General features: G+C 39.4%; 1 protein-coding gene across 9 annotated transcripts in view; it reads left to right on the top strand.

The window, feature by feature from the left end:
- The window catches only part of rere (arginine-glutamic acid dipeptide repeats), a 384,137-nt gene that overhangs the window by 26,826 nt on the left and 344,441 nt on the right, over positions 1-12,870 (top strand). The window lies entirely within an intron of this gene.

The raw sequence follows: 12,870 nt of genomic DNA, 5'->3' as shown, positions 1-12,870 counted from the left end.
CAACCTAGCAGTTCAAAAACATGCCAGTGTGAGTAGATCAATAGGTATCGCTCCGGCGGGAAGGTAACAGCGCTCCATGCAGTCATGCCGGCCACATGACCTTGGAGGTGTTTACGGACAACGCCGGCTCTTCGGCTTAGAAATGGAGATGAGTCAGACATGACTGGACTTACCTTTACCTAACTTGCTGTGCTAAAACCTGGCCCTGATATGATTAAAATGGCTTCAAAAGTTGCAATGACAGGTTTGTTTGTAAAAAGAAAAAAGCACTTTTAATGTATTGAATTACTAACTTCCTGCATGATTGTAAAAATGAGAGAGGAATGCTAAGGAGGAAGATTGTTCACACAGGAAACGGTTACTTGTCTGCCTTTACTGATTCTGGGCCATCCTTCAAGAATAAGGGCAGTTCTGGAGTCGAAATTGAATGTTATGGCAAATGAAAGTAGGGCTGCCTTTGAATGTGTGGAAGAATCAAGTTTCTCTGCTTGCAGAGATATAATAGAGCAGTGTTTGGCTGTCAATTATGAAATGAATAGCACAAAATGATTGATCTCCTGGGAAGAACTCTGCTCTGGGCCACGGAAGTGTCGAAACATGATGTGATAACCAGAAACGGCATTGGGAACACTTACCAAACATTATGGAAATGAAAGCTTTAATAGTACAGGGCCCAACTGGTTAGCTTTCAGCATGGAATTGTGCCTTTGATCAGGCAGGTGAGAGAAGTGGTGTTCTACTCAAACTTGACATATTTCGGAAATTTTTCTTTTCTATAATGGGCTAAAAATGCCACCCAATGACTTGGGCATCTGAGAGAATATCTCTTTAACTAATGATTAAGAGATAGCTGACTGTGATTTGGGGTTGTACTCTATATGCTCCATGGAAACTTGGGAAAAGCTCTCCTGGTTCGAAGTGGATTGTTCATGATAGGATGATATTTTTGCATTGGCCAGTCACATACTTCCAGCACATGTGCAAACACCCTGTGCAAATACAAGAAGGCAATACAGTAGAGTCTCACTTATCCAACGTAAACGGGCTGGCAGAACGTTGGATAAGCGAACATGTTGGATAATAAGGAGAGATTAAGGAAAATCCTATTAAACATTAAATTAGGTTATGATTTTACAAATTAAGCACCAAAACATCATGTTATACAACAAATTTGACAGAAAAAGTCGTTCAATAAGCAGTAATGCTATGTAGTAATTACTGTATTTATAAATTTAGCACCAAAATATCATGATGTATTGAAAACATCGACTGCAAAAATGCGTTGGATAATCCAGAATGTTGGATAAGCGAGTGTTGGATAAGTGAGACTCTACTGTATTTAGTTGTACAGTTGTTCTTAAACAGTATGGTGCTTCCGATCTGCTTCCGATTAAAGTCTCCAGTGTTAATATTGTATGTTTTATGTTGATTTTAACGATTGTTTTTACTGTAATTGATGTTTTTATTGGATAGAATCATAGAATCATAGAATCATAGAATAGTAGAGTTGGAAGAGACCTCAAGGGCCATCCAGTCCAACCCCCCGCTAAGAAGCAGGAAATCGCATTCAAAGCACCCCCGACAGATGGCCATCCAGCCTCTGCTTAAAAGCTTCCAAAGAAGGAGCCTCCACCACATTCCGGGGGAGAGAGTTCCACTGCCGAACAGCCCTCACAGTGAGGAAGTTCTTCCTGATGTTCAGGTGGAATCTCCTTTCCTGTAGTTTGAAGCCATTGTTCCGTGTCCTAGTCTGCAGGGCAGCAGAAAATAAGCTTGCTCCCTCCTCCCTATGACTTCCCCTCACATATTTGTACATGGCTATCATGTCTCCTCTCAGCCTTCTCTTCTGCAGGCTAAACATGCCCAGCTCTTTAAGCCTCTCCTCATAGGGCTTGTTCTCCAGACCCTTAATCATTTTAGTCGCCCTCCTCTGGACGCTTTCCAGCTTGTCAGCATCTCCCTTCATCTGCGGTGCCCAAAACTGGACACAGTATTCCAGATGTGGTCTGACCAAGGCAGAATAGAGGGGGAGCATGACTTCCCTGGATCTAGACGTTATTCCCCTATTGATGCAGGCCAAAATCCCATTGGCTTTTTTAGCTGCCGCATCACATTGTAGGCTCATGTTTAACTTGTTGTCCACGAGGACTCCAAGATCTTTTTCGCACACACTGCTGTCAAGCCAGGTGTCCCCCATTCTGTATCTTTGATTTCCATTTTTTCTGCCGAAGTGAAGTATCTTGCATTTGTCCCTGTTGAACTTCATTTTGTTAGTTTTGGCCCATCTCTCTAGTCTGTCAAGATCGTTTTGAATTCTGCTCCTGTCTTCTGGAGTGTTAGCTATCCCTCCGAGTTTGGTGTCATCTGCAAACTTGATGATCGTGCCTTCTAACCCTTCGTCTAAGTCGTTAATAAAGATGTTGAACAGAACCGGGCCCAGGACGGAGCCCTGCGGCACTCCACTTGTCACTTCTTTCCATGATGAAGACGACGCATTGGTGAGCACCCTTTGGGTTCGTTCGCTTAGCCAATTACAGATCCACCTAACCGTAGTTTTGTCTAGTCCACATTTTACTAGTTTGTTTGCCAGAAGGTCGTGGGGGACTTTGTCAAAGGCCTTACTGAAATCTAGATATGCTACATCCACGGCATTCCCTGTATCGACCCAACTCGTAACTCTATCGAAAAAAGAGATCAGATTAGTCTGGCATGACTTGTTTTTGGTAAATCCGTGTTGACTATTAGCAATGACCGCATTTGTTTCTAAGTGTTTGCAGACCACTTCCTTAATGATCTTTTCCAGAATCTTGCCTGGTATTGATGTGAGGCTGACCGGACGGTAATTGTTTGGGTCGTTCTTTTTTCCCTTCTTGAAGATAGGGACCACATTCGCCCTCCTCCAATCTGCTGGGACTTCTCCTGTTCTCCAAGAACTCTCGAAGATGATTGCCAGTGGTTCTGAAATAACTTCCGCTAGTTCCTTCAATACTCTTGGATGTAGCTGATCTGGCCCTGGCGACTTGAATTCGTTTAGAGTGGCCAGATGTTCCTGGACAACTTGTTTCCCTATTTGGGGTTGGATTTCCCCCAATCCTTCGTCCATTCCATGTTGCTGAGGTTGAAGATGGCTTTCTTTTTGTGAGAAGACCGAGGCAAAGAAGGCATTAAGCAGTTCTGCCTTTTCCCTATCCCCTGTCACCATCACCCCATCTTCTCCTTGCAGTGGCCCTATCGCCTCCTTTTTCTTCCTTTTTCTACCAACGTAAGCAAAAAAGCCTTTTTTGTTGTTTTTTATGTCCCTGGCAAGCCTGAGCTCATTTTGCGCTTTAGCCTTGCGAACCTTTTCCCTACAGGAGTTGGCTATACGTTTGAATTCTTCTTTGGTGATTTCTCCCCTTTTCCACTTCTTGTGCATGTCACTTTTGAGCTTTAGCTCAGTTAGAAGTTCTTTGGACATCCATTCTGGCTTCTTTGCATTTGTCTTATTTTTCTTCTTTGTTGGCACTGTTTGCATTTGCGCCTTGAGTATTTCACTTTTGAAAAACTCCCATCCATCCTTAACTCCCTTGTTTTTTAATATTGGCGTCCATGGGATGCCGCTCAGTAATTCCTTCATTTTTTGGAAGTCAGCTCTCTTAAAGTCCAGAATGCGTGTTTGACTTGTCTTAGTTTCAGCATTCCTTTGTATTGCAAACTGCAGGAGCACATGGTCACTTGCCCCTAAGGATCCAACCACTTCAACTGTATTGATCAGGTCTTCCACATTTGTTAAGATTAGATCAAGAGTTGCTGATCCCCTTGTTGCCTCTTCTACCTTCTGGACCATAAAATTATCTGCAAGGCAAGTGAGGAATTTGTTGGACTTTGTACTCTTGGCTGAGTTTGTTTTCCAGCAGATATCGGGATAATTGAAATCGCCCATGACTACTATATCTCTTCTTTGTGCCTGTTTGGTCAGCTGTTGACAGAAGGCTTCATCAAGTCCTTCATCTTGACTCGGGGGTCTGTAGTAGACACCCACGACAAGATCTTTTTGAGTCCCGGTTCCCTTGATTCTTATCCAGATGCTTTCAAGCTGGTTTCCCGGATTACAGTCTTGCATTTCTTCTGCAACGTAACTGTTTTTGACATATAAAGCTACTCCCCCTCCTCTCCCCTTTGTTCTATTTCTGTGAAAGAGGTTATAGCCCTCAATGGTTAAATTCCAGTGATGGGAGTCATCCCACCAGGTTTCAGTGATGCCTATGACATCGTATGTGTGGTGCTGTGCTAGGAGTTGGAGTTCGTCTTGCTTATTTCCCATGCTCCGAGCATTAGTGTAAAGACATGTAAGCCCCTGTGACCTCCCCTCGAACTGTTTATTTGGGATTATTGTGCTCTCTGTACTTGGTCCTTGCTGTGTTTGTGCAGCCCTCCGTTTAGCCTTTCGGCGGTTCCCTGTGGTCGTGGGTAATATAGTGTTCGCCAGGCTGTTGTTCCCCTCCCCCAGTGGATAACTGTTTTATTGCTGTGTTTTGATATTTGATTGTTTTATCGGGCTTGGCCCCATGTAAGCCGCCCCGAGTCCCTTCGGGGAGATGGGGCGGGGTATAAAAATAAAGTTGTTGTTGTTGTTATTATTATTATTATTATTATTATTATTATTATTATTATAAAGTGTATGCTTCTCATTATTAGTAGCCACTATAGTCATATCCTCTATACATTTGTCCAGTTTCCATTTATTTATTTATTTACAGTATTTATATTCTGCCCTTCTCACCCCGAAGGGGACTCAGGGCGGATCACAATATACACATAATTGACAAACATTCAATGCCATATACACACAGAACAGAGACAGACATAGAGGCAATTTAAACTTCTCCAACTTCCTGAGGGTATGCTCAATTCCAGCCACAGGGGGAGCAGCTGCTTCATCATCCACTGTGGCGGCAACTTCCTCATTCCAAACGCTTGCTGGACGATTTTTAGGGTGTTGTGAATTAAATTAACCTCCCCACATATAAGTGGTACCTAAATTTCCTACTTGATAGATGCAACTATCTTTCGGGTTGCTTAGGTCAGCAACGAGCAGGGGCTATTTATTTTTTAATGGACGGGTGCTCATTCCGCATGGGCTGGCCTCCAACTCATGACCTCTTGGTCAGAGTGATTTATTGCAGCTGGCTACTAACCAGCCTGTGCCACAGCCCGGCTGTTTAAGTAAGTAGCCACTACCACATCATGTGGAACCTCCAAACACATTTCCCTCTGCTTGGATACCAGATGAAGGAGGCATCTACTCTGCAGAATTAATGCAATTTTATACAACTAACTCCCGAGACTCAAAGCTGCAGAATCATGGGAATTGTAGTTTGACAAGGTCTTTAACTTTCTCTACCATAGCATCTGTGTGTGCCTTTTAAAAATGCAAAACAGGGACACGGTTCAGTTGAAATAGGACACAACTTCAGATGACGTTTAGTAATGTAAAATATGTTTTTGGTCAAGAGGGATAGAATTTTAAGATATGAAAATTGCCTGTGTGCCATTGGAAAGTCCTCCCTGAACTTGATTTGCCGTTCTTTTTTTTTTTTTACTTTAAAAGCCAGCTCTGTTGATACATCTCTCCTGGCCCCAGGCAGATATAAATACGCCTTCAAAGCCGGGCGGAAATAACCATGTTTGCTCCTCCCTTTTCATAATTCTTTTTCTGCAGTAATGTTTTTTCCTTCCCAAGTGTTCCGCCTTGAATGATAAACCTGGCAATCTTTTGCCACCCTACGTTTGTATTTAATTAAGATGCCTCTTAAATCTTGTCCTAGCCTCTCTTCATCAGAAGGAAAACTGAACTTGTTGTGACGAGAGGAAGATCTTGTGAGTGTGGAATATCAATGGACTTATTCAGCGGAGGGTGTATGTGTGTACACTAATTAAGGAGTGCATTATTGAGCGGCAGCATAATTAACAGGCAATGCCCCAAGAGTCTAAATATAGGCTCTTGTAACGGTTCTGCCAAAAGGGCCCATAATTGTGCAGCTCTTCTTAACACTGCCCATCTCTCTAAAACAAGTAGAAATCCCAGGAAAGTTGGGCAAATAACATTCTCGAAAAATAGATGGCCTCTGTTTAACCTCCTTATTTCTGTCCTATATCCATTGCATAAAAGAATACTCCTTTTCATGAAAGGCATATCCATGGCTATGTGTCATGATCATATATATATATATATATATATATATATATATATATATATATACACACACACATACACACACACACACACACACATATATACATACATACATACATACATACATACATACATACACTAGCTGTGCCCAGCCACACATTGCTGTGGCGAAGTATGGTGGTATGGGAAATAAAGTATTGAGGAATTGGTGGTAGTTAAAGTAAAGGGTAAAGGTTTTCCCCTGACATGAAGTCAGGGTTATAGTATATAAGGAGCAAATATGGTTATTTCCACCCGGCTTTGAAGGCATATTTATATCTGCCTGGGGCCAGGAGAGATGCATCAACAGAGCTGGCTTTTCAAGTAAATATATATACAGTAAATATAAAGTAAATATATATACAGTAGAGTCTCACTTATCCAACGTTCTGGATTATCCAACGCATTTTTGTAGTCAATGTTTTCAATATATTGTGATATTTTGGTGCTAAATTCATAAATAAAGTAATTACTACATAGCATTACTGCGTATAGAACTACTTTTTCTGCCAAATTTGTTGTCTAACATGATGTTTTGGTGCTTCATTTGTAAAATCATAACCTAATTTGATGTTTAATAGGCTTTTCCTTAATGCCTCCTTATTATCCAACATATTCGCTTATCCAACATTCTGCCAGCCCGTTTACGTTGGATAAGTGAGACTCTACTGTATATATTATAGTGTATAAGTCAGCTATATAAATGGGTTATATAGCTGTGTGGAAGGGCCTTGAGTCTACACTGCCATATAATCCAGTTCTAATCAGATAATCGGTATTTTATAGGCAGCGTGGAAGAGGCCGAAGTGAGGCCTAACTCTGCCTGTCCCCTGGACTGAGAGGGTTGCTAGGAAACCAAGTGGGCGGAGCTTAGCCTTGTATCTGGCAGTAATTGGATAAAAACAATTATTCTTTTCCCTCTAATTAGGACTTTATTTTGCTTTTGTTTATGTTGTATGAACGTAGAGGCATGGATGAGGGGTTGTGCTGCCAAGTTTAGTGTTTCTGGGATGTGTAGTTTTGTTGTTTTGTCCTAGGCCGAAATTTCATTACCCTTTTATATACAGTAGAGTCTCACTTATCCAACACTCGCTTATCCAACGTTCTGGATTATCCAACACATTTTTGTAGTCAATGTTTTCAATACATTGTGATATTTTGGTGCTAAATTCGTAAATACAGTAATTATTACATAGCATTACTACATATTGAACTACTTTTTCTGTCAAATTTGTTGTATAACATGATGCTTTGGTGCTTAATTTGTAAAATCATAACCTAATTTGATGTGTAATAAGCTTTTCCTTAATATCTCCTTATTATCCAACATATTCGCTTATCCAACATTCTGCCGGCCCGTTTATGTTGGATAAGTGAGACTCTACTGTATATAGATATGTTTCTTTCCAACCTCAGATATACTGATCTGAATCAACGGATAGGTTAATTCTGAATTAATGTTATTCGTGTTGTACACTATTATGTATTAGGAATATGGAACCTTGCCAGTGTTCTGAATTACAATCCCTATTGTCTATGTTGATCAGGTTTTAGGGGAGTTGACGTTCACAAATATCTGGGAGCTGTTGGATATCTAATTATTGTTGCACATCATACCACACAATTATATAATGTAACGTAGTATCTGAAGCAATACAAGAGACACATGTTTGCTATAGCAAAAAGTACCTGGACTGACTGTTTTGTTATCATTTTTTGAAGCAGCTGCAACAATAAATGCTAAGAACACAGAAAGCTCAATGGAGCAAAGGGTGTTTTGATAAGCTACTCTCTAAAGTGATGCAAAATCCGTTTGGCTCTTGCCAGCTTGCTAAATCTGTTGGCTCTGCTGTGTGTGAAACATCTGTTGCCTATGAGCTTTGATGCTGTTTTGCCCTGATTGCATTTCTTGCAAGGGGTTTGGGCCTGTTGCAGGACTGATTTACCTTTTGGATGTGGGTGGGAGATAGCAGCAGATTTTGTTTCTTGGGTGGCTTTAAAAAGAACATCAAAACAAGTAGGGCATTTATGATGAAACAGCATTGATTCTGTTGCTTAGCGATGTTCACACTTGTCTGTTTTAGCATTGTTTATCTTGGCCAGTCACTTTGTATTTTAATGAAGGTTATCTAGGTGATGCAAGAAGAATGATAATATATTTGACTTCCTTTAATTTACCACAGCCAAGAAAGCTTGGGAGAAAAAATGTGCTGCATTTTAATGTGAAAATAATTTGTGCGAGCTGTAAACTTGAATCTGAAGCAGCATTCTTTTCTTGACCGCCCCGCATTCCTGCACCTTGCTGAATTACAATGATCATGCCTTTTCGGTTTTGTACTTAAAACAGTCCTTATCTTCAAAGAGAATGTTCAAGAAGACACATTGCAGCCACCAAGCAGGCTGATATTTTCCTGAGAATATTGTCAGTAATAAAAAAGAACATCAGGATGGCTTGATGTGTTCATTTAAATAACTTCTTCTGAGCTTAGATTTTCAGAATTAAACCTATATTTTGCTTGCTTGTTTGTTTTGAAAGACGATGAGGATAGGCAGGTTCCTTTTAATGGGAAAACATATAAATGGAGTTTATGCTTAGGGTATTTTTTGACTCAAAATATTAACGCTGTGGACTAGTTCACAAGATCCATTCCGACCATAGTTTAAATGGATTGTAGGTCTATTGTTCCATGGGATTGGATTTTTTTGCTTGGTACAATTCTGGTAGCCCCAAGAATTGGGGACTAAATGCAGAAGATCCTAAATGTGATTTTGGGTGTAATGGCATTTATCACCTTGAGCTAGATGATGATGATGATGATGATGATGATGATGATGATGATGATGATGATGATGATGATGATGATGATAATAATAATAATAATAATAATAATAATTATTATTATTATTATTATTATTATTATTATTATTATTATTTTATTCTTGTACCCCATCTCCATCTCCCCGAAGGGACTTGGGGGTGCTTACATAAGAAACAATTCAAAACATAAATTAACATAGAATCTATGAATATAAAACACAATACAGTAGAGTCTCACTTATCCAACATTTGCTTATCCAACGTTCTGGATTATCCAACGCATTTTAGTAGTCAATCTTTTCAATACATCGTGATATTTTGGTGCTAAATTTGTAAATACAGTAATTACTATGTAGCATTACTGCATATTGAACTACTTTTTCTGCCAAATTTGTTGTATTTCATGATGTTTTGGTTAATTTGTAAAATCATAACCTAATTTTATGTTTAATAGGCTTCTCCTTAATCTCTCCTTATTATCCAAGATATTCACTTATCCAACGTTCTTCCGGCCTGTTTAGGTTGGATAAGTGAGACTCTACTGTATAACAACATAATTATAAAACCACATAGCATGGCAATTACTTAAAACCTAATCAGCAATTGCTACATATACAGAGGGTAGCTAGTGCAAAACTAGTACAGTCCATTAATAATAATAATAATAATAATAATAATAATAATAATAATAATAATAATAATTTTATTCTTATAGCCCGCCCCATCTCCCCGAAGGGACTCGGGGCGGCTTACATGGGGCCAAGCCCGAACCGAACAATAAGAACAAAACAATAAAACCAATCAATCAGACAATAATAAAAGCAAGTCATAAAAAAGAAACCCCATACAAAATAAAATGTTAAAATCATGGATTGGGTTCAAATAAGATAGGGATAAGCCAGTACCTAACTGGGTATAAGACTGCTTCTTATAGCCATGGCTCCGATTTAGTATAGTTGATACTAGCTGTGCCTGGCCATGCGTTGCTGTGTTGAAGTATGGTGGTATGGGAAATAAAGTATTGAGGAATTAGTGGTAGTTAAGGTAAAGGGTAAAGGTGTGGAGTCCAGATAATCCAGTTAAAGCAGATAATATAAGATTATATGGATTATACAGCTGTGTGAAAGGGCCTTGAGTCTACACTGCCATCTAATCCAGTTAAAATCTGGTAATCTGTATTTTATAGGCAGTGTGGAAGAGGCCTAAGTGAGGCCTAACTCTGCCAGTCCCCTGGGTGAGTGGGTTGCTAGGAGACCAAGTGGGCGGAGCTTAGCCTTCTAACTGGCAGCAATTGGATTAAAACAATTATTCCTCTCCCTCTAATTAGGACTTAATTTTTCTTTTCTTTTTGTTGTAGCAACCTAGAGGCATGGATGATGGGTTGTGTTGTCAATTTTCGAGGTTGTGGGGTGTTTAGTTTTATTGTTTTGGCGGTCGCCAGGATTCCATCACTCTTTTATATATATAGATAGATAACAACTAAAGAATTCATGTAAGGAAGCTTGCATGGCCAATAATTAATGCTTTTTTGTTGTGAAGTTTTGCAAAATTGGGCACTGGGTATGTGTGTTCAGTTCTCAGGCTGTTAATAGCCAGCTTGCACTCCAAAACAGAAGCAAAACTGCATTGGTTTTTAATAAGCACTGATAATATGATTTGTAGCTTAAAGCGCAGGAACTGGCAAGTGTATTTCCAAGTGATGTTAATGTATTGTACTCTGGAAAGGAAATTTTGATCTTAATGACACGTCCCCCCTAGGTAATGGTTTTAAATTATATCGCATCAAAGCAGCTTTTCTATACTGCTCTAAAGTAAGTATATATACACATAATTCCCCTCTCGGTGTGCTTATTTTAAAGAGTAGGTTGCTGTTTGGTCTAAATAGCTGTTAAATTCCATACTGTGTAGCGCTTGGCACAGCGCCCACGAGAATGTGGAAGCCTTGTCTAAAACACACCTCCAATCTTTTTGTGTTGAAAAGCAACCTGGACATCCCTGAAATTGGACCTGAAGATGTGCCACGAAAGCTTGGGGGTATGAAAAACCAGGAGTTTTTCTCGTAATGTTGCTTTTGCAAATCCTAAATGTCCTCCATTTAAAATGAAATGTGCTTCTATTAACCTCCTTTCATATGCTAGCTTTCAGCAGACTGCAGAACTGCCTGATTTGACTTTCTAATGTACCTGTAATGAATCTTCTGGGGAAACCGAGCAAGTGAACACTGTGTAGTGTTTCTTGCCTTGCTTTGTAACAGATTCTGTCAGCGCTGTCTGCCTTGTGGATCTTTAAAAAGAGAAACTGGGGAGGGGAGGCATATTATGTATGGCATCTTATACTCCTTCTCTTTCTTATTTTGTGCTAACTGGCTATGTTCTTCTTACAGCTTTTTTCACTCCTGGTGTCTCCTTTCTAAGGTGGCGATGCAGATTTGAAAAAAAATAATGATAGAGATATTGGCAAATAGTCTCCTGACAGGCTCAGGAGAGAGAATTGCTAGGAACGTGATGCTTCAGTAGCCAGCAAGGGAAGATTTTTCTGGCTCTGTAAATGCAGCATTTATCTACAGTGAGGTCTGTGGCACTTCAGCACTAAACATTTCAATAACAAAGGCGTCTACCTTAGGGAGGGCAAATGAGATGCTTGGAAGCCAGGCATTAAAACTCTCTCCCTCTCTTCGCAGAAAAGGGAAGATCCAAAATTATTTACATTAGTATAGTCATAATGTCATTTGTATTTCCCCCTTTTGAAGCACATTGAGCGCTGGAGATGAATAATTAAGCATTTATTCATTACAAAAAACTTGGCGATCTAATTGGCCATATGCAGCCGTGTTGAAAAACGGCCATTCGCATTAGCATTTTTAATTAAACAGAGAGGTCTTGCCTCTTACATGTCAGACGATGCAGCTTTGAAGATTTCTCCCCCAGTCATCTTTTGAAGGTCTTTTGAAGTCCAGTGTGTGTGCAAAAAAAAAAAAAAGGTACATTCTCTTTTGGAACAATAAGTTGCCATACTGGTATCGACGTGCTACGCTAGTGGCAAATTTATTTTGAGGCATTAATAATAATAATAATAATAATAATAATAATAATAATACACTATTATAATTGTATATATTGGCATCAGTTGGAGGCCTCTCCCTCCAGTAACATGCTATGTTAGTTGTGTGTGTGTGTATGTATAATTGGCATAGCGTGTGTTTTTATATATATATATATATATATATATATATACACAACTTAATGTATCTATATATATAAAAGGGTAATGGGATCACGGCACCGGACAAAACAACTAAACTAAATGCCCCACAACCTCGAAAATTGACAGCACAACCTCTCATCCATGCCTCTACGTTCATACAACAAAAAGAAAAGAAAAAATAAGTCCTAGCCACAGCAACGCGTGGCCGGGCACAGCTAGTAATAATATATAATAATACAATATATTGTATATACATATAACATCGATAATTTTATTTATTTATTTATTTATTTGCAGTATTTATATTCCGCCCTTCTCACTCCGAAGGGGACTCAGGGTGGATCACATTACACATATAAGGCAAACATTCAATGCCTTGACATAGAACAAAGACAAAGACAAACGCAGGCTCCGAGCGGGCCTCGAACTCATGACCTCTTGGTCAGAGTGATTGGTCTCAGCTGGCTGCAGCTGGCTGCTCACCAGCTTGCACCATAGCCCGGTGCAATGTATTACGATATAATACTGATAATAATACAATTTAATAATATTAATTATATATTATATATTAAATGTAATATTACTAATATTACAATGCAGTGATATAGTACGATATAGTACAATATAGTAATTT

The sequence above is a fragment of the Anolis carolinensis genome, unplaced genomic scaffold, assembly GCF_035594765.1.
Source record: "Anolis carolinensis isolate JA03-04 unplaced genomic scaffold, rAnoCar3.1.pri scaffold_15, whole genome shotgun sequence".
NCBI classification, from domain to species: domain Eukaryota; kingdom Metazoa; phylum Chordata; class Lepidosauria; order Squamata; family Dactyloidae; genus Anolis; species Anolis carolinensis.
Note: the sequence above shows the minus strand (reverse complement) of the source record. Positions and strands in the feature narration are given on the sequence as shown.